The 23,497-nt window shown below is 47.3% G+C and overlaps 1 protein-coding gene across 6 annotated transcripts in view; it reads left to right on the top strand.

The window, feature by feature from the left end:
- Window positions 1-23,497, top strand: part of GABBR2 (gamma-aminobutyric acid type B receptor subunit 2) — a 565,977-nt gene that overhangs the window by 103,810 nt on the left and 438,670 nt on the right. The window lies entirely within an intron of this gene.

Consider the following 23,497-nt stretch of genomic DNA (forward strand, 5'->3'; position numbering starts at 1 on the left):
GACTTTTGAGTATTCGTTCGCTGGTTATAAAGTTTGTTTTTGCTATTTTTATGGAATATAAACCTGCTTTTGCTATTTTCAGTCTTTCTCTTCATACTGAAAGGGTATATGTAATGATATTGTTGAATTATATGCTTGCTTGATTGGCTGTATTCATCCGGCCTGTACGTATTGTACGCATGCGCCGATAAATCCGGCAGTTTGGTCCATGCAAGGTGATCCCATCATGTCTGTCATCATTACAAATACAAACAATTGTGCATTTGATTGCAGATTAAAGCCAAGCTGAAAGAATGTATAAATATTGATGTTTTAATTTATTTTTCAAGTCCAGTCGAGGAATTAGGACATTAGGATCTAAAGTACAGTAAGTGCCTTCCGATTGTCAAACAATAATGCACATTATTTAGTCCTCTAGAACATTATGTGCTTTTATCCTGGAAGTTATTTTGTTACTGCTGTTAAAGCATCTGCTAGAATGTAATCAACTCATCCCAGTCGTATGACTACATCATGCCAGTCTGGTGATGTTGCAGCTGCTTGTGTTTGAAAGAATTCGGAGCCATTATGCTGTCACGTACCGTTTTGTGAACACGTTTTTGAGGTGTAGACTGCAGAGGAATGTTTGGTAGACCTTCGTTTTGCCAGGAGTTTTAGCCAATCAGATCTGATCATGTCTCATTCTAAGTTCACATCAGGTTGTTTAAATTGGGGGTAGTTTTAGGAATTGGATTCATTTGATTATCGTTTTGCTTCTTGGATATCCCCGACCCTTTTGCTTTTGTTCCATCAATGCACTTTCCAAACCTCACCTGGGCTCAGGCTCATCCTGCTTGCCCCAACGGTTTCATCTGGTAGCTCTGAGTAAATCCTGTTAAAGGAAGAGATTGGTTGTGGTCTTGTACCATTGGAGTTCTCGGCATCACGTGCGTTTTGGTTGCTCAGCCAAAGACAAGATCTATCCCGAGATTGCCTTCAGCACACCGCTCTCCTGGCACAGAGATTTCAATCCACAGGGTAATGCGGCCTTTGGTGGTGAGGATCCGACGGTAAGCCTATGAGGCGGGGGACTGATGTGGTTGCTCAGCGACTCACCAAATTCAAAGCAGGCAACCAGGTTGGACTGGCTGACGTGTGTGTGTGTGTGTGTGTGTGTGTGTGTGTGTGTGTGTGTGTGTGTGTGTGTGTGTGTGTGTGTGTCAGTCATGTGACCCAAACCATCAAGATATTGAATTCAACAGGAAGCAGAAGCTTGATAGCACATGAGCCACCTGATTTTAGATACCTTCAGCTGCTAATTAGTCACCTAGTTGGAAAGCATGGAATATAAATCTCAATCTTTCAGAAGGAGAAGCTTGTAAACTCGGGATGGAATGTGTGGGTGAGTTGCATTATCCCAGCTAGGGTAATGAGTTATACTTGGTTCTTGGAGTATTTTAAAGATGATTGCAGGAAAACGTCAAATTACTCGCTGCTTAATGACACCAAAAATTATTGTTCGCAGGGTTTACGTTGGTAGTTATTTGTTACCACGAAGTGCATTCTACATGTTAAAACTGAAAAGAGAACCATAAACGGAATGTCAATGCGAAACGAACTCCCGGTATATGTATGCAAATACACTATTCCCAAACTTGCACAGATAAGATCCGAGCAAAGGCCCACAAGATTGTGGAAAGGTGCGCGTGCACTCACCCTTGAGCTGTCTCGTCTGGGTTTGATTCCCGACCTGATGATAAACTATCGGATCGGTGCTTTGCAGGCAGGGGTGTTGCATCAATGTGTGTGCCATCCCTCGGATGGATGATAAGCTGGGTGTCTTGCATGCTAGTATTCGTCGGTGTACGTGAAATATCTCAAGGTCTCTTTCGTGAAAAGTTGAGCCGACATCCTGTAAAAAAAAAAAAAAAAAAAAAATTCAACTTCATTCCCAAATCGCCTTCAAACAAACATCAGCACTGGCCAGCTAGTTCGGGAAAGACGAGTTAAAAACACGTTCCCTGTCTGACCTCACCAAAGGTAGTAGTAGTAGTAGTAGTAGTAATAATAGTAATAGTACTCGTCAGGTCCAAGCAAATCCACAAAGCCTCTTCATATTCGATTTGCTAGCTTTGTCTCATTTTATTTGTGAAACTTTTTTTTCTGACTCGATTACTTGCTTTGTTTTCCTTTTATCTCGTCTCTCGAACACCCTTGGTGTGTGTATAAAAGGGGGATGTTCCCTGTGCCAGGCTCTTATTAATGATGTCCTGTTTTTACTGGATTCTCTGATTCTGATGTAGGTCATCGTACTCTGTTACAGAGCGTCGGTGTGCTGCCAAAGCAGTTTCTTGGCAAGGTTTTACTAGGTGGTTTGCCATTGCCTTACAATTGCGATTACAACCATTGAGGGCTCTAACTTTTTCTTGTCTATTGTATTTCTTCGACTTTTGCAATTTCCACTCTGAGATTGCATTGGGAAAATGGACATTATACTTGCAGCACAGTAGAACAGCCTCAATTCTGGCAATCTCAGATAAGCAGAAAGTTGAGTGAATGAAATTTCTATAGCTGCACGTTTCTAGTCATTTCACTATTTACTTATCTCTTCCTATTTTTAATGGGTGTTGAAATGACCCAATGTGTCAAATTCCCATCCAGCTTCATCTCTGCCTCTGCTGCAGCTGGAGACCAATTTGTTTTTTTTGATACGGCTCGTACTATTACTCCACTTTGCGTTTGCACCACACCCACCATTTTTCACCACACCTGCCAGTGTGCACCGCACCCACCCGTTTGCATCATGCTTCAGAATTTGTATTCATGGTTTACTTGCTGAAGTACCTTGCGTTGCCCGGAGAAATTCAAGGAAATATTGTTGCCGTTCTGCAAAACCTCATGCCTCTAAAGCAATGGCACCCAACATACAGTGATCCCCAGGCAGTTATTTCATTAGTCTTTGTGAAGTTAGTCCTTCCCTCATGTCTAGTGAGTTAACGGGACGAAGTGCGTTGCGTGGGTCTCGTAGTTAAGTCTAGTAAGTATCTCCAATTCATATTCTGATTCCTACTCCAACCCTTTCCTTTAAGCCATCGTACAAAACAAGCATGCAGGCACACACGCCATTCAATAGGCAATTGATAATAAGCACACCACAATTCCTCTCGTGGCTCGGATCCACCACACCACTCCACTACACACGATACCACCCACGCACCGCGTGCCATTATTTCGTTCAAATGTGTGTGCCAATTCCCAACCGGCACCTCACCTTACTTCGTGCCTTGCTCACCAAACCTCACCACTTTGACCACAAACATCTCCTGCACACGGGAAAATATTCCCAGATCTCCTCGTACCTCTGCAACGTTGCAATTCGCCACTCTATTTTGAGGAGTACCACACGATGCTTGACCATGCCATGGACGTTAATAGCTCAGGTGAGCATGTGGGATTGATACAGCCCTCATCCAGTGGCAGGACCAGGGGCAACGAGGAGGGGTCACAAGAAGGGCGATCCAGGAGTTTAGTTCGGGACCCGGGTGTGCATTTTCGCTCATGAGGGGGCCCGTGGGTGGCGGGGAAAGTCCATTGCTATTCGACATTCAGACTGCACTCGGAACACGTTCAGGGCCGGGGTGCAGGCTCAGGGCACATGCCCTATGTTGAGTCGGGAGCTCCGACCCATGCCGAAGTGGATGGGCAATTGGGACGGTTTCTGGTCCTGGAGCCTGGCAGGGCATGGCTCGGGCCACTGTGGCCCAATAGAGGAGCAGGATTCGGGTCACAGTGCGTCACTTTCCGGGCATCACCTCACCCTTCTCCCTGGGCTTATAAAAGGGGGAGCGTGGAGTTGTTAGACTCTCTTCATTCTCTGCTCGGCTCCTTGCTGGCTCTTTACTTGCCTCACCTCTTCACTCTCTTCTCGGCTCCTCGCTGGCTCTTCGCTCGCACTCTCACCTCTTCGCTTCACTCCCTGTCTCACAATTGATGTGTGATTGCCAGGACATGCTTCTTCTTGAGAGCCTGATCCAGGGTGACTGCTGAGACTCCCTGCTGTGTTGTCAACGTTCTGCCACCCCCGTGCAGCCAGATGAACCAGTGCAGAGCACATGTTGTCATGAGCCCCGGCAACGCAATTAAGCAGGAGATAATGCGCCACATCTCGAGGTGGGAACGCTCAGGCGGAGCATCCCACCGAGGTACACGCTACACATACAGGAAAATGTATGGCAGCATTTTAGCTTTAGGCAGCTAGGTTAGAGATCTTTCTCCTTGCGCATGTATTCTCCTCTCTATCCACCCTTCTATTCCGTCTTCTTTGGACGCACAAAGAACATCATGACTGACTCGCAATCCTATTTTCCTCTGGCACAACACTGCACCCCACACTTTGCACTACACCACACCTTTCACTCCCACACCTGAGACACAACCAGTATTCCTCCCACCTACCTCTTCCTAAGTGTTACTGGGTTGTAGTTAGGGAATTTTAGCAAATTGTATTGACCATCTGTGAAATAATTGCTGACCAAAAAATTTCTCCACTAACATATTCATCTAGGTGTCTACTAACACCTATCAATTAGTGCAAACCCAAATCCTTGTGGAAAATTCTGGGGAGCCAATGAAAGTTCTGGTGCTCAGAGGGCCTGCGCAAAAAAATCGGAAAAAATAACTTTTGCCAATATTGACTTGTGGGATGTCTAACGGGGTTTTTTGGGGTGCTGAATTGATTCCAACCATTAAATTTGAGGAAAAATGAATCCCTGGCCCTAAAATATTGATATGATACATTTTTACATATCTCAGACTGTTTTGCGGTAATTTGGCTCAATTGAATTCAGATTCAGGAAACTCTATCCAAGTTCACTTTGTACGGAAACCATGTAGTCAGGTTCTCGGACCATGAATGGTCCAGCACATGGACCGACATCACGATAGAAACCACACTCATGCGTGAGGCAAAATCCTCCGGTGGTCTAAACAGAGGCCGCTTTAGGAATGAGTCTTCTCATAAGTCTTGGGTTCAGACTCTGAACCACTTCTCATTCATTCACCAATAGCTAGAAAGAAGCATGGTCAAATGTGGGGTACCTGTCCACACCGACGTTAAAAGAGCCCAAATGAAGAGAGATAACGATGCTGTCAACACCATAGTTCGGTGGTTGGAGGAAGTCAACCCTTTCGATGCCACACGGGACAAGAAGACTGGTGTCCTTCTCAACTGGGTTCAGCAGCACCCCCGAAGACCAAGTCAACGCTGATCAAGCAGAAGAAGTTGGCAGAGCCATACAGGCTAAGATGGATAGGAAAATTGTTGTGGATGCAATGGTAACCAAACGCAAGGTCAAATCACTTGCAAGCCTCAGATCTGGCATCAAAGTCAATGGCGAGAAGCTGGTCATTGACTCACTGAAGCTATTCAACCGCCTCATTGTCATCAGTGAGCGTGAAGTCAAGACCAAAGAAGCTCTGCGCTTTGAGTTGACGGAAAAACCGATGTCTCTGTTTGACAAAAATCAAAATTTGCGAAAGCCAGACAAGGCTGCCCGAGCAAGGTCCCTGAAGGCATGTGTGACACCTGTCGAACAACCCCCCTGCACAAGCCTTGTGGTTGATGGTGGGTGGCTCCTGCACAATGTCAAGGGGGAGGCTAATATAACCTTACTTGGAAGGATGTTGCCGAGAGCTACCTCCGGTTTGTGAAGTCCATGGGGAGCCATCGCCTCTGGATAATGGTGGTCTTTGACGGATATGGCAGCTCCACCAAGGACCATGACCACTTGAGACGAACAAGGAATGCATGCTGTGACATTCAGATTTGTCTGGATCTCAAAATCATCATTGCAAGAGAAAAGTTCCTCGATAACAAGAACAACAAAGCCCAGCTCGTTCTGCTCCTTGCTGAGACGTTTCGTAGGAATGGAATCGGTGAACAGCAATGCTCCGATGATGCCGACACCTCCATCGTTCGCGCAGCTCTAGATGAGGCAAGAGAGTCCCCTGTCGAGGTGAGGGTTGAGGACACAGACGTCCTGGTTATGCTGATTCATCATGTTGCAGACCATCCGATCTTCCTCTCGACAGCCAAAGAATCATCTTACGATGTCGGAAAGATCCGGGAGGCCCTCCCAGAGATATACCGGAGGTATCTCATCTTCTTGCACAGCTTCTCTGGCTGCGATAGTGTCTGCAATTTTTGGGTTTAGCAAACCAAATTTGCTAAGCAAGCTCTGTAAGACTGATGAAGCAGAGAGGGCAATGGACGTGTTTATGGACATCCGAGCTGAGAATCAAAGGTGATATCATTAAAGCAGGCTGTGATCTTTTCATGCTCATGTTCTATGGGAAATCCTCCAAAGACTTGGAAGACTTGAGATTCGCCATCTTCAGCAAGCGAGCTGCTACTGGGAGCATAAAACCTGAGAAACTCCCCCCGCCAACAGGAGCTGCAGCACAGCACTCTCTCCGAGCTTACCTCCAGACTAGAGACTGGCTAATGCTGCAAAGTTCATCGTTGGATGCCCGGGACTATGGATGGCAACTCACTGAGCAAGGATATGCACCAGTCCCTTCTACAGACCCCATTGCACCAGACTACCTCCTGACGTTTGCCAGCTGCAACTGTGCGGGGGACTGCAGCTCACTCAGGTGCTGCTGTAAAAAGCAAGGAGTCAAGTGTATTTCTGCTTGCGGCATCTGTCATGGTAACTCTTGCCTGAACATAAACCAGCTGGATGACAAGAGGAGTGAGGAAGATACTGGAGAGTTTATGAATAAGGTTGTAAAAGCTGACGAAGCAACATTTCCATTGAGCACAGTTCTGTTAAAAATGTCAATAAAATACATTTTATATGATCAAGGAGTATTTATTTCTCAAAAATAATGGTTGGAATCAATTCAGCACCCCAAAAACCCCCGAGTTAGACATCCCAAAAGTCAATATTGGCAAAAGTTAATTTTCCGATTTTTTTCGCGCAGGCCCTCTGAAGCACCCGATCTTTTATTGCCTCCCCAGCATTTTCCACAAGGATTTGGGTTTGCACTAATTGATAGGTGTTAGTAGACACCGAGATGAATACGTTGGTGAATAAATATTTGGTAAGCAATTTTTTCACAGATGGTCAATACAATTTGCTAAAATTTCCTACCTATTTCGTTGGTTTGCCGATGACCGAGCCAGGTATTGAGAGGTCATTTATCTTCACCTGCTTTCTTTCTCTCTGGCTATCTAATCTTGTGTGCGTGTGCGTGTGTGTGCGTGCGTATGTGATGTTGCATGTCCTTGAATAAATTAAGATTGTAGACGATATAACGGGATGACTCTACTCTGTATCTTCTTTTGTAAGTCGTTGCCTTTTTCCGCACCCCACAAATTCCTTGCTATCCCCTGCTGTACATTAAATCCCATTCAATGTGCCACATACTTTTCCTTGCAATTGTAAAGAAATACTTTGTATGGAAATGTTCCCAGCTTGTTTTTGTGTTTTCCATCATTGGTCCAGCATGGTTCGCACCCTCGTTTAGCCGGTACGTTATCCCCCAACAATCTGTTTCCGAGCCGGTACGTGCTTGGCAAGACCGCTCGGCTGCATCTGATCTGTTCAGGTGATCCAGTTTGAGGAAGTGCGTACTGATGGCGTGTCCCCCAGTAATTAGATCACATGACCTTGAGGTAAACTGTATTCATTAGACGGAGGACCCGACGTCACATGGTTGAGTTATTGGCGTTCATGGGCGATTAGCGACCTGCCACGTCGCAAAGTTATTCGTGTGTGACGTCCTGTGATTCCAGAGAGTCTGTTGGGAACCCAAGGTAGTTCACCCCCTCATGGTCTTCACCCTCAACCCTGCGTCTGCAACAATATGTATTTTGAGGCAGTAAGTGGCTTCTGCTTGTGGTTCTATGACCACATATTTTGGGGTGTTGCTGAGCAGTCTCCAAAGTATATTTTGGGAGTCATATGTGTATGTATATATGTGTGTGTATATATATATATATATATATATATATATATATATATATATATATATATATATATATATATATATATATATATATATATATATATATATATTGTTGTGGTTACCAAATTCGCAAACCACCATTCAGGTCCCTTAGGTGAGGTATCTCGGTAAGTACATGTGTAGTTAGGTCCAAACCCGTTGTCTAGTGGGAATACATGTCATTTATGCGTGCTGCGACTCTTCAGGATAGCCGTTTTTCTTTTACTATCTTTAATTTGGACCAACCGCCATGATTACCACCACAATCACAACATCAACCACCAACCACAACGCCGCTTCACCACAACCGCCACGACCTTCACGTCACACCTCGCAACCGTAGCATCGCCACCGTTATTGCCCCGCTGTGGGTACCGGTGTTGGACTCGTGCAGGGCGCGCGTCGAACAGCGTGTACAAAATCACGGATTTTGTGCTTCAAAAACGGATCAAAAACGACACACGCCCACTTTTTGCCGTCCAATCGGTGAGCGAGGGGCGATTTGGCCCCGCCTCCAGGACGATCGATATATGCAAATTTGTGGATCAAAAAGCCTTCACGCCCACTTTTTCTCGGGCCAATGGGGAGCGAGGTGAAAGGTCAAAGGGAGGGGGTCAAAGGCGAAGCTACGGCGGGGATAAAAGGACCGTGTTCGTCAGTCAGGGGAGTGGAGAGTCGGAGAGTCCAGAGGCGGAGAGTAGGAGAGTCGGAAGCAGAGGGTCAAGACTTCGCGGGCGGTGGAGCTGCTCGTCGTGTGCGTTGGAGTCGGAACGGAGGGGACGAGCTGTGGAAAGGCGGCGACACCAGACGAGGGGGTGCTCGCGTCGTGCAGGGAGCTGCACCCGAGGGAGGCCGACAGCGCGACCTGGCCGAGGTGGAGACGCACACCAGGGATAATAAAGATCCTCTATACCCCGAGCATCAGCAACCCCCTCCTGTTTCCCCCCGCGCTGAGATAGTGCGACCAAGGGGGCCCCTTTCCCACCCCCTACCAGACACTGCCCGCGAGGCCCGCGGAATTGGGGCGCCATCGCCGCTCCGCGTCTCATCACCAGACGGGTAGGCGCGACCCGGTCTCGGCCTCAGGCCCGCCTCATCTTTGAGGGTATTCTTTTCCTTGGTTTTGGGTATGTGTTGTCGGCGCCGTCTGTGAAGTAGAATTGTATAAGTGTTGCCGTGTGCTCGGTAGTCGGTATTAACTCTGCATTGTGTTTTCGCTTTTACATTTGCTTTTTGTGTAAATTGCATTGTGTCTTTTCTGTGTGCATTTGGTGGAATTGTATATGTGTGCTTCCCGTGTGCCGCGAATAAATGTGCTTTTGTGTTGAACTGTTTCCCGCTTCGCTTCGTCATTTCTCCCATTGAATCCTCATCTTGCTTCACGTAAAGGGTTGGTAGTGGGCTGAATACGCCCGATAATTAATCGAACCGTCGAGGTCGACGATAACACCGCTCGGTTATTCTGATAGTACGGAACGGGTCGCTTAAGTGGCCCGTGTCCGAAGTCGACCTGCGGCGAGGTGCGATCGCCCGGTCTACCCTCTGCGTGGGTACTTAGGTAGGTCGAATTTGGCGAGCAACCCTATCCCACGCGGGGGCTGATTGGCTCGATCGCGGTGAGACCGAAAGGTCCACCCGTGACTGGTTCCCGGCGTTAGTCCGAGAGGGTCACGACTGGATTGTCCGTCCGGTGGGCGACGTGCCGCGATTCGAGTTACGTGGCCGTCAGCACGCCGGCGGGCGCGGAATCCGCAACACTGGTGTCAGGTCGTGCGATATAAACTCATCGCCCTCCTCGCGGCACTGGTATCGGAGAACAGGAAAACGGGCTCTCCTGTCTCCGGCTAAATTCACGGGAATCGGTCCAGGGGTGAGAGAAGCGACCCCCGATTCCCTCCAAATTACGAGCGAGCAAATTAACCCTTCACGAGAAGCAAGATGGCGTCTCAAGGCGAGCGGGAGCCGGGGGTATTAGAAATGGATGTAGAATGTGTAGGATCCATGGTCCAGGATGGAATCCCCGAGCAGGAAATGTTGATTGTGCAGGAACACGGACTCGCCCAACTGAACCCAGGGCCCGAGGTGGGTGCGGCAGCGGCCGCGGTGTATGACACCTCCCCCCCCCTCTCCACCAAGACCCTTCCCCAACCCCTGCCGAAACGGCTCACTCAAGCGCACCCGACGTGGCCCAGCTATGCGCCATGCTGGCGGCAATGACAAATGAAATAAAAAACGAAATGAAAGACATGAACAAGCAAATGAATGAAGTGAAAACGACGATGGATGCGAATACACAACAAATAAACGAAAAGATGGATACAAATACAAACGAAATGAAAGGCATGAACGAAAAGATGGATACAAATACAAATGAAATGAAAAACGAAATGAACAAGCAAATAAACGGAATGGAAGCAAACATGAAGGAAGAAATGAAAAAGCTACGGGGTGAGACGCAGAACATGGGCCGATGCCTGCAGGCGGGCATGAAGGCCGTGACAACGGAAATAATAGTGGAGACAAGGGAGGTAAAGGGTGAAGAGTTGGCAGTGACGGTAGCCGGGAAGGGAACGATAGAGGAGAGACTGCACGGTGAGGACGGGGTAAGTGACGCACACACACACACGGAGGTAGTGGAGGACAACGGGGGTGAGCTGGCGGACTGGGTAGAGACCCAGTGCGAGCACCTGGATGGCCTCCTCCAGGAACGAGGGGAGGGAGTATGCCCCCTTGAGGCGAGTCACGACCAGGTGAGTTCGGTCGTGCTTTGCGAGGTTGAGAGGAGGAGTGCTGTGGACGGGTGCACGGAGAGCTTGGGGGGTGTAGAGGCCCCGGAGACCCTTGTGGGGACACAAATCCCCAGTGTGGTTGTCCCTGTGTGTGTGGTGCAAGGTGTGAGTGCGGCACCGTGTGTGGAAGCGACCCCGTGTGTGAGTGGTGTGGTGGCGATGGTGCCAGAGTGCGTGCTTCCCAGCACGCCGGGTGTGGATGGGGCACCGTGTGTGAGTGAGGCCGTGTGTGTGAGTGAAACGGCCAGTATGAGTGAGGCACCACGTGTGAGTGGTGTGGTGGCGATGGTGCCGGAGTACGTGCTTCCCAGCACGCCGTGTGTGGATGAGGCACGGAGTGTGAGTGAGGCACCGCGGGTTAGTGCCCCCGCGTGTGTTGGTGAGGCACCGTGTGTGGAAGAGACCGCGTGTGTGAGTGTCGCCGTGTGTATGAGTGAGGTACCGCGGGTGAGTGCCCCCGCGTGTGTGGATGAGGCACGGAGTGCGAGTGAGGCACCGCGGGTGAGTGCCCCCGCACGCGTGAGTGAACGGCCGTGTGCAAGGTCGCTGTGTGCCAGGGAGACCGTGTGTGTGAGAGAGCGGTATGAGAGGGAGATGTCGGTTGGCATGCGGGAGCACGCAGCCGCGTCTCCCCGTGTGAATGTGATGGAGTGGACTGTGTGCGTCGTAACACGCAGGTATGCGTGTGTGGAATGGAGACGGAGACGGCGACAGAGGAGAGAAAGCCGAGTAGCGGCTGTAGTTGTTTCGGGGACCGTGCCGGGTTCACCCAGCAGTGAGCACGAGGTTCGTGCTGTGCAACGCACGAGACCACCACGTGCTCGCTTGCGAGAGTGAAGTCCCGGTCCGGAAACGCCAGCGGTGGATTTGCCGATCCCGCGGACGGACAAAGTTTAGGCAGGACTACGGATTTGGACCGGACGGGTTCTCCACGCGATCGTGTGTGTTAAGCTCCAACGGGCAAAGCACATGTGTTCGCGTGGGGAACCCCTCGAGACGTGGGGCTTGTGTTTTTTTTTGCGCACGGTGACGTCATGGCTGCACGTGTGGTTGGAATCCGGCAGGAGGGGTATCTCTGCCGGATGGTACCGTCCAAGGAGGGACGAGGAACACGTGCAGCTGCATGACGTCACGGGCAGGTGTAAAGTGCGCGAGCTCTGAGTTGCCGCGCAGGTGCTGCGCATGAAAAAAAAAAGAAAAAAAAAAAGAAAAAAACAAGCCTCACTTTCGGGTACACAGGATTCCTGGGCAAGGGGTGGAAGACCCCCTTACCTGGGCACAGGATGGAAACTAGTTAGGGGGAAGGGTTAGCTTAGTTAGACCGACTTCATGGGGCAGGGGTAAGTCCTCATGGAGTCCGTGGAATGGATTAGTTGGAGGGATTGTAGTCAGATTTAGGTTGGGGAATTGATTAATGGGATTATTTGGAGACAGTGACAGACTTGTGGATGTGTAGAGGGGACGTAGTTTAGCTACGTAGTGTTAAAAGGGACGTGCTATAGTTTAAGGGATGACGTGGGAGCACGAGTTAGTTAGGGGATGTAGTTAGAAGGATGGCAGAGTTCAGCGGTGTGTGTGTTGAAGAGTTGGTGAGTTGTGAGGCATGTGCTTGGTGAGTGAGTGAGGCCAGCGGGTCTGTGTGAGTGGAGCGAATGGGGAATGCATGGTGCGATGAGTGATTGGGGGGAGGAGTGACTCCCGCCCAAGGGACCCCGGGGTCAGAGTAAAGTGAGTTAGCTGGGTTAGTCAAATTGAAAAATGGAGGTCGTTTTGCTGTTGGTGGGAATGTAGGCTCAAAACCCATTTGGAGGGGTGCAGGAGCCCTGTTGACGGGCTTGGGAGCGTGGCTGCGAAAGGTGAGTATCGCTGAGTGGGTACCCCGGGCACCAGGCTAGTCGGCCGCGGTAGGCCATGGGCCCATGGGGGGCCGGGATAGAGTAGTGGGCACGGGTGCGTCTGCTTGGTGCGGAGGCCCGGGGCGCCATTAGCCGCGTGGGCAGTGTTGTGGGCACGGGTGACCCTCGGAAAGGGGCCCGGGAGGCCGGCCTGCCACGTGTGCGTTTCAGGGGAGGTGCCATGGGGGGCACTCCCCGGTGTTAGGGAGCTGGTAGGCTCGGAGGCAGTGTAGTGCCCGGGGGTGCCATAGCGGGAGATTCGGCAGAGGGTCGTGCCTGCCAAAGGGAGCCACGTGTCCCAGCCAGGAGACCGTGTGGGGGCACGGAGAGAAAATTGGGGGGCGAGGCCCGAAATTGTGAGGACACCAACACAGGCGACGGGAATCTGGGTTGTTAGAACCAATAGTTTAAGCGAGAAGCGCTTGTTGAAAGCCCCGGGGTAGTTTAACAGTTAAATGGTTAGGGTAGATTAGGAGATGCACCCCTCCGCACCATCCATCCCCTCGCTGTCGTTGTGGGCCGCTGGACCCACTTGGTGTTAAGATCGCCGAACTCTGGGGAGGCCATTCTGAGGCTTCGGTGGGCCTCGACACAGGACGTTAGCTCTCCCTTATTCCCCTCCGGGAAGGGAACGTAGGGGTTGGGAGTAGGCTAGGTGACAGGATAGGTTAGCCGAACAAAGACGATAAAGGGGGTTAGGGGACGATTTATAGTGGGGGAGTAAAAATAAAAACAACAAAAAAAAAAAAATTAAGTTGGGGCTAAATTGGGGTTTGACAAATTAAGGGAGTGGGTATGTACAGTGACAGGCAAAGGCGATAGGTTGGGAGGGAGACAGGTAGGTAGGTCCGAGCCTGCCCTCCAAGTGGCCAGCACCACCGCACTCCCTCCACCAACCTCCACTGAACGGCAAGAGCTGGCCAACTTCATCGGCTGGCCGTGTTTTGCTTCAAGGCGGAGGCCGGCCAACTTCGTCTGCAGCTGCTGTGCTGCAAGGCCTGTGCCGGCTGGATCGTCTGCAGCTGCTGTGCTGCAAGGCCTGTGCCGGCCAGTTCATCTGCTGGCTGTTTTTCTTCAAGGCCTGTGCCGGCCAGTTCATCTGCCGGCTGTGTTTGCCTGCAGCGGCCTTCTTCTGCGGGCTGTGTTTGCCTGCTCACCTTTGCCATGCCATGCCCACTGCCCATGTTCACCAGCCCCGTTCAATTTTGCTTTGCCCCCCCTGTTCATTTCCATGTGCGCCAGGATCCGCAAGGCAACAGTTTGCAAGCTGCGAGAACTGCCCTGTTGGCAGCTACAACACGGGCCTGCAGTGGCGGCCCGTGCACCGTGTTTGCATCCATCCATTCATCCATCCATTCATCCATCCATTCGTTGTGCTCATTGCGTGTGCCACTTGAGCTGGCACGGAGACTGCGTTTGTGCAGCCCATGCACCGTTGTGGTTCACTGCGTTCAGTTCAAAAGGGAAGGCCTTGGACTGCGTGTGAGCAGCCAGCCACGTTCCCTGTCACCTGCATTGTTTTGAGCCAGAGACTGCATGTGGGCAGCCTGGCTCCCTGCTAACTGCTTTTCTTTTGCAGAGTTCAGTGATCCTGGGCCATGGTATAGTGTAAAATTTGTAAGTTAAGGTTAAGATGTACTGTAAATATGAGTGCGCTCCCGGCATGTTTGTCTTAGCGCCGGCAATTTTATTTAAGTCGTCCGTGTGAGTGAGTTTGTTTAGATAGTTACGCAGCCCTCAGGTTATTTATTTTGGGGACACGAATACCATGAATGTCGCACCCAGGGATCCGTAGGTAAAATGTACTAGGGGAAAACTACACATGATGGCACACGAAAATTTGACGACTCGGGACGAGTCTGTAAAAAGGGGAGGGGGTAGTGTTGTGGTTACCAAATTCGCAAACCACCATTCAGGTCCCTTAGGTGAGGTATCTCGGTAAGTACATGTGTAGTTAGGTCCAAACCCGTTGTCTAGTGGGAATACATGTCATTTATGCGTGCTGCGACTCTTCAGGATAGCCGTTTTTCTTTTACTATCTTTAATTTGGACCAACCGCCATGATTACCACCACAATCACAACATCAACCACCAACCACAACGCCGCTTCACCACAACCGCCACGACCTTCACGTCACACCTCGCAACCGTAGCATCGCCACCGTTCTTGCCCCGCTGTGGGTACCGGTGTTGGACTCGTGCAGGGCGCGCGTCGAACAGCGTGTACAAAATCACGGATTTTGTGCTTCAAAAACGGATCAAAAACGACACACGCCCACTTTTTGCCGTCCAATCGGTGAGCGAGGGGCGATTTGGCCCCGCCTCCAGGACGATCGATATATGCAAATTTGTGGATCAAAAAGCCTTCACGCCCACTTTTTCTCGGGCCAATGGGGAGCGAGGTGAAAGGTCAAAGGGAGGGGGTCAAAGGCGAAGCTACGGGGGGATAAAAGGACCGTGTTCGTCAGTCAGGGGAGTGGAGAGTCGGAGAGTCCAGAGGCGGAGAGTAGGAGAGTCGGAAGCAGAGGGTCAAGACTTCGCGGGCGGTGGAGCTGCTCGTCGTGTGCGTTGGAGTCGGAACGGAGGGGACGAGCTGTGGAAAGGCGGCGACACCAGACGAGGGGGTGCTCGCGTCGTGCAGGGAGCTGCACCCGAGGGAGGCCGACAGCGCGACCTGGCCGAGGTGGAGACGCACACCAGGGATAATAAAGATCCTCTATACCCCGAGCATCAGCAACCCCCTCCTGTTTCCCCCCGCGCTGAGATAGTGCGACCAAGGGGGCCCCTTTCCCACCCCCTACCAGACACTGCCCGCGAGGCCCGCGGAATTGGGGCGCCATCGCCGCTCCGCGTCTCATCACCAGACGGGTAGGCGCGACCCGGTCTCGGCCTCAGGCCCGCCTCATCTTTGAGGGTATTCTTTTCCTTGGTTTTGGGTATGTGTTGTCGGCGCCGTCTGTGAAGTAGAATTGTATAAGTGTTGCCGTGTGCTCGGTAGTCGGTATTAACTCTGCATTGTGTTTTCGCTTTTACATTTGCTTTTTGTGTAAATTGCATTGTGTCTTTTCTGTGTGCATTTGGTGGAATTGTATATGTGTGCTTCCCGTGTGCCGCGAATAAATGTGCTTTTGTGTTGAACTGTTTCCCGCTTCGCTTCGTCATTTCTCCCATTGAATCCTCATCTTGCTTCACGTAAAGGGTTGGTCGTGGGCTGAATACGCCCGATAATTAGTCGAACCGTCGAGGTCGACGATAACACCGCTCGGTTATTCTGATAGTACGGAACGGGTCGCTTAAGTGGCCCGTGTCCGAAGTCGACCTGCGGCGAGGTGCGATCGCCCGGTCTACCCTCCGCGTGGGTACTTAGGTAGGTCGAATTTGGCGAGCAACCCTATCCCACGCGGGGGCTGATTGGCTCGATCGCGGTGAGACCGAAAGGTCCACCCGTGACTGGTTCCCGGCGTTAGTCCGAGAGGGTCACGACTGGATTGTCCGTCCGGTGGGCGACGTGCCGCGATTCGAGTTACGTGGCCGTCAGCACGCCGGCGGGCGCGGAATCCGCAACAATATATATATATATATATATATATATATATATATATATATATATATATATATATATATATATATATATATATATATATATATATATATATATATATATATATATATACTAGCCAAACCCGCGCTCTGTGCGAAGTTTCGAAAGTGAGGGTTCGTTAGGGCGTCAATATATTCGGTCTTCACAATGTGATTTATCTAATTTCTTTATATACAATGTTACTTGTTACATTTTTTTACGTCAAATTCACCTTCTGAGGTAATCAGCATGTGCAGAAGAGGATTTTACATTGCAGACGCTGTTTTCTCGGAGTGGCATTACGTCTCTCAGCAGTGACGGTCTGTCAATGACAGACGTAACGATGTCAGCGAATGACCGATGATGTCATGACGTCATTACGCCTCTCAGCGGTGACGGTCTGTCAACGACAGACATAATGACGTCAGCAAATGACCGATGATGTCATTACGCTTCTCAGCAGTCACGTCACACATCGCCATGCAAATGAATGTAAAAATTAGAAAATCGCCAAAAATTCCCAAACCTGTCTGTCTGGCGCGATCTCGCATAGCCTATGCTGTTCATTAGACCACAGAGAACCCGCATGCCAAAAGTGGCGACAAGCAGTTTCGGAGGAGAAACGTCAAATTACGCAAAGACGTTAACAGAAATAATATATCGGATGTGTGTATATATATATATATATATATATATATATATATATATATATATATATATATATATATATATATATATATATATATATACATACATAAGCTGAATTACCCAGCATTGCCTGGGGAAAATTCAATGCAATATTGAAATATTAATTGGATTACAAATTTGGGAATGTTGGCATTATTATTTTGTAAGAATTTCCAATCTTGGGTGTTGCAAAATGTGCTTGGACTTGTATCAAAATGTTTCACCTTCTAAGGATGTCTGACATGCTGCCTTGGAGGCTACTTTTCTTGCATGTTGATCCTCAACCTGAGCCCATGTCTGACATGGAAGATTAAAGTTAAAATCGCCCCGTGGTGGACTGACAGTTATTTCCCCAACAGGCAAGGTAAAAATGAGGGATTAGGGGGAAGGGGCCATGCCTGTCCTTCCTGAAGTGGGACTGTCATGGGAAGCACAAGTTAATGTTAGGAGATGGTCCTTATGTTTCATGAAGAGGTTAGTCTGCATATGGCTGTCAGTTTGTGAGAAGATTTTAAAATAAATTTCCTGAATTTGTGGTGAAACCCCTCCTTCAGCCCCCTTTGAATGCACAAATCTGGATGGGGATTACAACCCCATGATACCTTATTGTCCTGATGCATTGTACCATATTTTGTCAACATCACTCAGGTAGTTGTGGAGAAGAAGACATTTTTGTGAAAATGAGGGATTTGGTGAGGGGCCCATGGCCCCCTTTTTGGGGGAGATGCCACCAACACGATACCTGCGAAATCCATGAAATAAATTTGACCTTTAAATTAATTGGTAGTTGAATTCAATGACAAAATACACAAATCATCTTCAAATTTCAAGTCAAATGGATGAAAACTGTCAATTTCAGAAATCTGGCCTATGGTAATAATAGTAATGGTTTTATTCAACCGACCATAAACATTCAAAAACAGAGAGAAAGCGAAATGGCTGCAAAATAGTACATTGTAATATGATGAAATTGCCTACTAATTAACATGCAGATAAAAGTGACATTGTAACAAAGAACAGATGAATTCACAAACGGATTTGATCACTGCAAGACAAAAAGACTAAACCATCCCCATTATACATGTGACATATCAACAATTAAGGAAGAAAGTGCACTGGAATGGCCTGTCTCCTGCGCATACTGAGGAATGACAAGTGCATGACAAGGAATGCAAACAAATTGCATTCTAAAATATCATGACCAGAAGGCAGGATAGGCACTATTCGAGGGTGACTACAGCAAAATACAAGTGGAGGATTAGAGAATAGTTGCAATAGCACATCACTAGGGGTATGTCAACTTTTTAGCCTATGTTGACCTCAAAAATAATTGGTAGTTGAATTCACTGACCTGAGTTGCAAATTCTCTTCAAATTTCAAGTCAATCAGATGAAAATTGAGGATTTTAGAAATTTGACAAAGTTGTTTACCTTTGCCCTATGTTGATATTATGACCTTTTGACCTCAAAATTAATTGGGTTCTTGCTGATGATGTGGTGAACTCCACCAGGTGGTGAAGTTTGTGAAGATTGGTTTAAAATTGTGACCTGCAGGCAGTTGACAGACAAACAGAATAACAGTCGACCGACCAATATACTTGAAAAATCTTTGATTTTGCAAGTAGCAAGATACACGTCATGCTTCACACGATATTTGCAAAATCTAATCCACTTCCCCCACTTCCCCCAACCCCCCTCCAAAAAAAGTTGCTCGGGATACATGAAATTGTCCATTTCATCAAGAACAAAATTGATGATCTCAATCAAAGCTCAGGTCAATCAGATGAAAACAGATTTTAGAAAGTTCACAAGTTGACTTTTGACCTTTTCACCTCAAAAATAGTTGCTCTCCCAATTCAGTGACCTAATATGCAAATCCTGTTCAACTTCCCAGTCAATCGGATAAAAAAATGACGATTTTAGAAATTTGACCTCAAGATGACCTTTGATCTTTGACCTCAAACTCGATCGGCTTCTCAGTTGTCACCACCTCGACAACTTAGTGAAGTTTCATGGCGATCAGTTTGGAATTGTGACCTGTAAGCAATTGATAGACAAACAGACAGAATAATAATCAATCAATCAAATCAAGTTTATTGTCATGTCTAAAATATACAATGAAATTTGTTGTAATTTTGGCACCAGAGAAAAAGAGAGAAATATCCAAAAAAGGTTCTTAACCAATAATTACTAACAACAGAAATTAAAATGCAAGTACAAATACAAGTGTAACTACAAATAAATCATTCGTTCATTTTCCATTCCTCATAGGTACTGCCATTGGATAAAAATTATTGTGGAAACATTGAGACTGGGTCCTAATAGAGCGATAACACTTCCCAGAAGGAAGAAGCTCAAAAGGCAAATTTGCCGGGTGATATTGGTCCCAAATTATACTGACAACTAGGCCAATTACCCCCCCCCCCCACTGACTGTTACTTTTAGCAGTCCACCACCGACTATCTGCTTTGCAGTTCGCACAATTTTGTCAATCCAGCATCGATCGTCCACCACGGCATTAGCATAGCGATGGAGAGCATCAAGACACTCTCCACCACTGCCCGATAGAACTTAACTAATAGGGAACAATCAGCGTCGAAACTCTTAAGGCGTCTCAAAAACAAACAAACGTTGCTGCACTTTCTGAACACAATGATCAATATGGACTGACCATTTCAGATCCACTGAAATGCAAATTCCAAGGAATTAAAAAGATTCAACAATTTCAACTCGATTCCCATCTATAAAAAGTGGTTGGATTTCAGAACCATTTCTCCGAAAGTTGACAATAAGTTCCTTAGTTTTTACAACATTTAACTCCAGATTATTTTAAGAGGCACCGGTCAACTGTAATTTCCATTTGTTTCCAATAGTTATCCTCACTCATGTTAATAAGGCCAGTAATAGTGGTATCATCATCAAATTTCGTAATCAAACAATTGCTAAAAGATGATTTACAGTGCGTGAAAAGCGAGTGTAATAAGAGAGAAAACACAACCCTGTGGCATACCTGTGTTCAAGGTGATAGATGTTGAAATCAACGAGCCAATTTTAACTTCCTGCTTTCTTTTCTAAAGAAAGTCCAACAGCCAGCTACATATCAATCCGTCAAGACCAACAATAACAAGTTTCAACAAGAAAAAGAGCAATCAGAGATTGCACACCCTCGCCAGGACTTGTTTTGTGTGGTGTTTGTATAATTTTGTGTTGTGTAGTTTTCTGTGGTGTTTGTGTACTGGTGTGTTATGTAATTAATAAGAGACATAATTGGAACTCCCACTTTATAACTGCTGGCAGTGATGATCGGGTGCCAAGACGTCCCGCTTTGATGCAACCCCATTTGATGGGACACCTGACCCTGACCCTGACCCATAATGCTTTTCATTATTCAATTTAATTTAGAATGAGATGATAATAAATTCGATTCAAATCAAATGGAAGACCAAATAGGTACAAGTCCTGCATTGGAGTCATCAGATGGAACCCAAGCAAGCAAAAAGCAAAGATGGAGTCATCAGGAGGAACCTGCATAGGATTCACATTTCAGCTGCTACTCCTCTACCCTCAAACCCATCCAGGCACAGCCAAGTGAGCCTTATTCAAAAACAAAAAAAATCAAAAAGAACCCAGATCAAATTTTGTTAAAATCATTCTGGCTGCCAGACCATGCATCGGATCAAGCTGAAATTTAAAACATGTATTCCCCATCACTACCAGATAATAATTATGAAGTTTCACGTTGATTGATTAAGCGGTTCCAGAGAAAATATTATTTAATATTTTCTTCAATCCAATATTGCTGCCAATCCATGTGACCTCTCAATTATTCCTTAACAAACTTGTACACCCATGGCTTGGGGAATATTTCTGTGAAGTTTCCCTGTGATTTGTCCAGCCATTCTGGAGATGATTTTTATAGATTATTTTTTAATTACATTTTTTTTTGGATACTAAGTCGAGACTCGTGTAAGAGATAATGCACAGAAACATATAACAAGGCAGGAGGCAAGAGGGGTATGAGAGGGAAGCACAAAATAGTGGGGAACAAAGACAAAAGGATATTTGTGGAAGGGAGATGGATTGGACGGGGTACACGGGGTAAACAAGATGGTACTACTGGGACTTTCAGGAAGGAAAACAGGGAATTTGAAGGAGGTGGGTTTGGGGTTGATTGGGTAGTAAAGATCCAGATTTTGGATGGGGGATGATATGAGATGTTGGTGAACAGCTGTTTTGAAGACCTGGAGGGAAGAATGGGATTTAAGAGAGTGAGGAGGAGGAGATTGGGATCATACTGTGCAGAGCATTGGTGCTGCTTAAGCAGTCTCCTTGGCTATTGGGCACAATCCTGGACGGGTCGCCACTGCGACACAGTATACCAGCATGCTGGCACTAATTTTGCCGACCTCGGAAGGATGACAGGCCGAGTTAACCCCACCTGGTATTAATTCAACAGCTGAGTGGGATTTGAACTCAGGACCCTAGGATCCAAAGCCTGCCACCCTCACCATTAAGCCAACACGAGGCATTTAACATAGTGTGGGAGTTTATTCCAGAGGGGTGGGGGGGGGGGGAGAGGAATAAAAGAGTGAAGGTGAGCAAGTTTTTCATTTTGGCACTTTCACCAGAAGGGGTTTTTTGGTGGACCTTGAGTGCCCTGAAGAAATATAGGGTGGACAGATCACAGACAGAGCGGGGGGGGGGGGGTCAAGGCCGCAGAGATGGTAAAAGACAGAAAGACCAAGGAACTGCATCTGGTGAGAGAGTGAGACCCAAAAGTTTTAGGGTAACTCAAATATGGCTGCCAAACCATGTGACCTATGACATCATATGTGTGAACCTTTTGTTCCTCGTGGATAAGCGGTCATACCTGTAAAGTTTCACCTTGATCTGTTCAGCCACTTCATAGAAAAAGATTTGTGAAAGTAAAAGAAAAAAAATGGCTGCCTCATCACGTGACTGATGATGTGATCAATTTTTTTTTTGTGGACCATTTTATTCTGAGATGACCTTCAAAATTTGATCAGATGTAGCGTTCTACATGCAATTATGATGTCATAACGAAGGCACCTCTGACGTCATAAAAATTATCACACTTATTCCCTATGAGGAGTACTTTTCATGTGCCAAGTCTCAATTTTTTCCTTGGCGTGGTTTCAGAGATAGAGGTCCAAATTTTTTGCTGTTTTTTTCCAACATGGCTGCCACACCACGTGACCTATGATGTCATAATTATCATAAAATATTCTGCATGAGTCGTCGCTCCAATGGTGAAAATTTAGTCTCATTCCGACAAGCAGTTGTGGAGAAAAACACTAATGTGTATTGTGCCCCTGGTGGTTTTACAATTCTTCTTCAACACCAGTGTGTGCGTGTGCGCGTCTGTGTCTGAATGAATCTTCGTCAAACTTTGAGAGTTTCATCAGTGAGTGCCGGGGATGTTTCGGCAAAAACAAAAGTTTTGAAAAACAAAAGTTAGATTTTGTTTGGATATATTTTTTAATTGTTCTATATGCCTTTGTAGCAAGATGTGAAAGGTAATATTAAATGATCGCTGACCCCATTCCCTAGTGGGTGTTGGGAAGTGTTTTTGGCACCCACAAAAAATTGATAATTAAATGCCCATAGGGTTAGAACAGCACAGGACAATGGCGGGCCCCACTGCTAGTTTTAGATAATGAAAAGTCAAACTAAACGAATATGCATTGCGGTGATGTTGAAATCTGATTGAGAATAATTCAAAATTTCAAAATGTTTCATTTCACTCATTTTAAACAGACGTTCAAACCATTCCAACACTGAGCTTTGTAATGAAGAGTCAGTGATTTTTACTGTATAATCAGCAAGGACGGTTAATGAAGGTGGTGTTAGCTGACTTCCAGGCAGATGGATGATGACCTTGGGCAAATAGAGCAGAATGTTTGTGAAGTACAAGATGTTGTCTTTTGATTAAATCCATCTACAAATGCATCGTTTCCTTATAAACTGTGGCTCTGGGGAAGTTTCTAGAAGAATTCCCCCCCCCCCCCGTTCATTGTGTCATTACTTTGTCGGATACCTGTGTGCACAGAACATCACATCCAAAATACTACCAGAAACCTCATGTTTGCAGGATTTAAAATGTCCTAAACATTCCAGGGAAAGTGGAGGGCAGCTCGAGGAGGGACGGACAATTTGACACGGTGATGTTTTTAATTGCACTGCGCCTCTCGTATGGAAAGCTGGATGATAAACTAACCTCAAAAAGAAAAAAAAATCCTCAAAATTTACATTTATTTATGATTTGGATTTGTGTCTGCAACCAAGAAGGACCAGTAGCAAGAACACACCACTCGGCTGTTTCTCTGCCCACGGGGTCTTTAAGCTGCACCTAGTCCTGGAAAGAAACATCTCTCTTTCATGTGCAAGGCAATTAGAGCCGAGGGGTTGAAATGAATGAATCTTATTTCACCGGCATGAACGCGCCCATCAGAATTACCAGTTCAGCACTGTTGCTTGGGCTGGACTCTCCCAGCATGGGGCAGAGTGAAGAGAGGTGATCATTGCAAGAGGGATGCA

This window comes from Eptatretus burgeri, chromosome 13, assembly GCF_056783735.1.
Source record: "Eptatretus burgeri isolate ZD-2024b chromosome 13, Ebu_testis_v1, whole genome shotgun sequence".
NCBI lineage: Eukaryota > Metazoa > Chordata > Myxini > Myxiniformes > Myxinidae > Eptatretus > Eptatretus burgeri.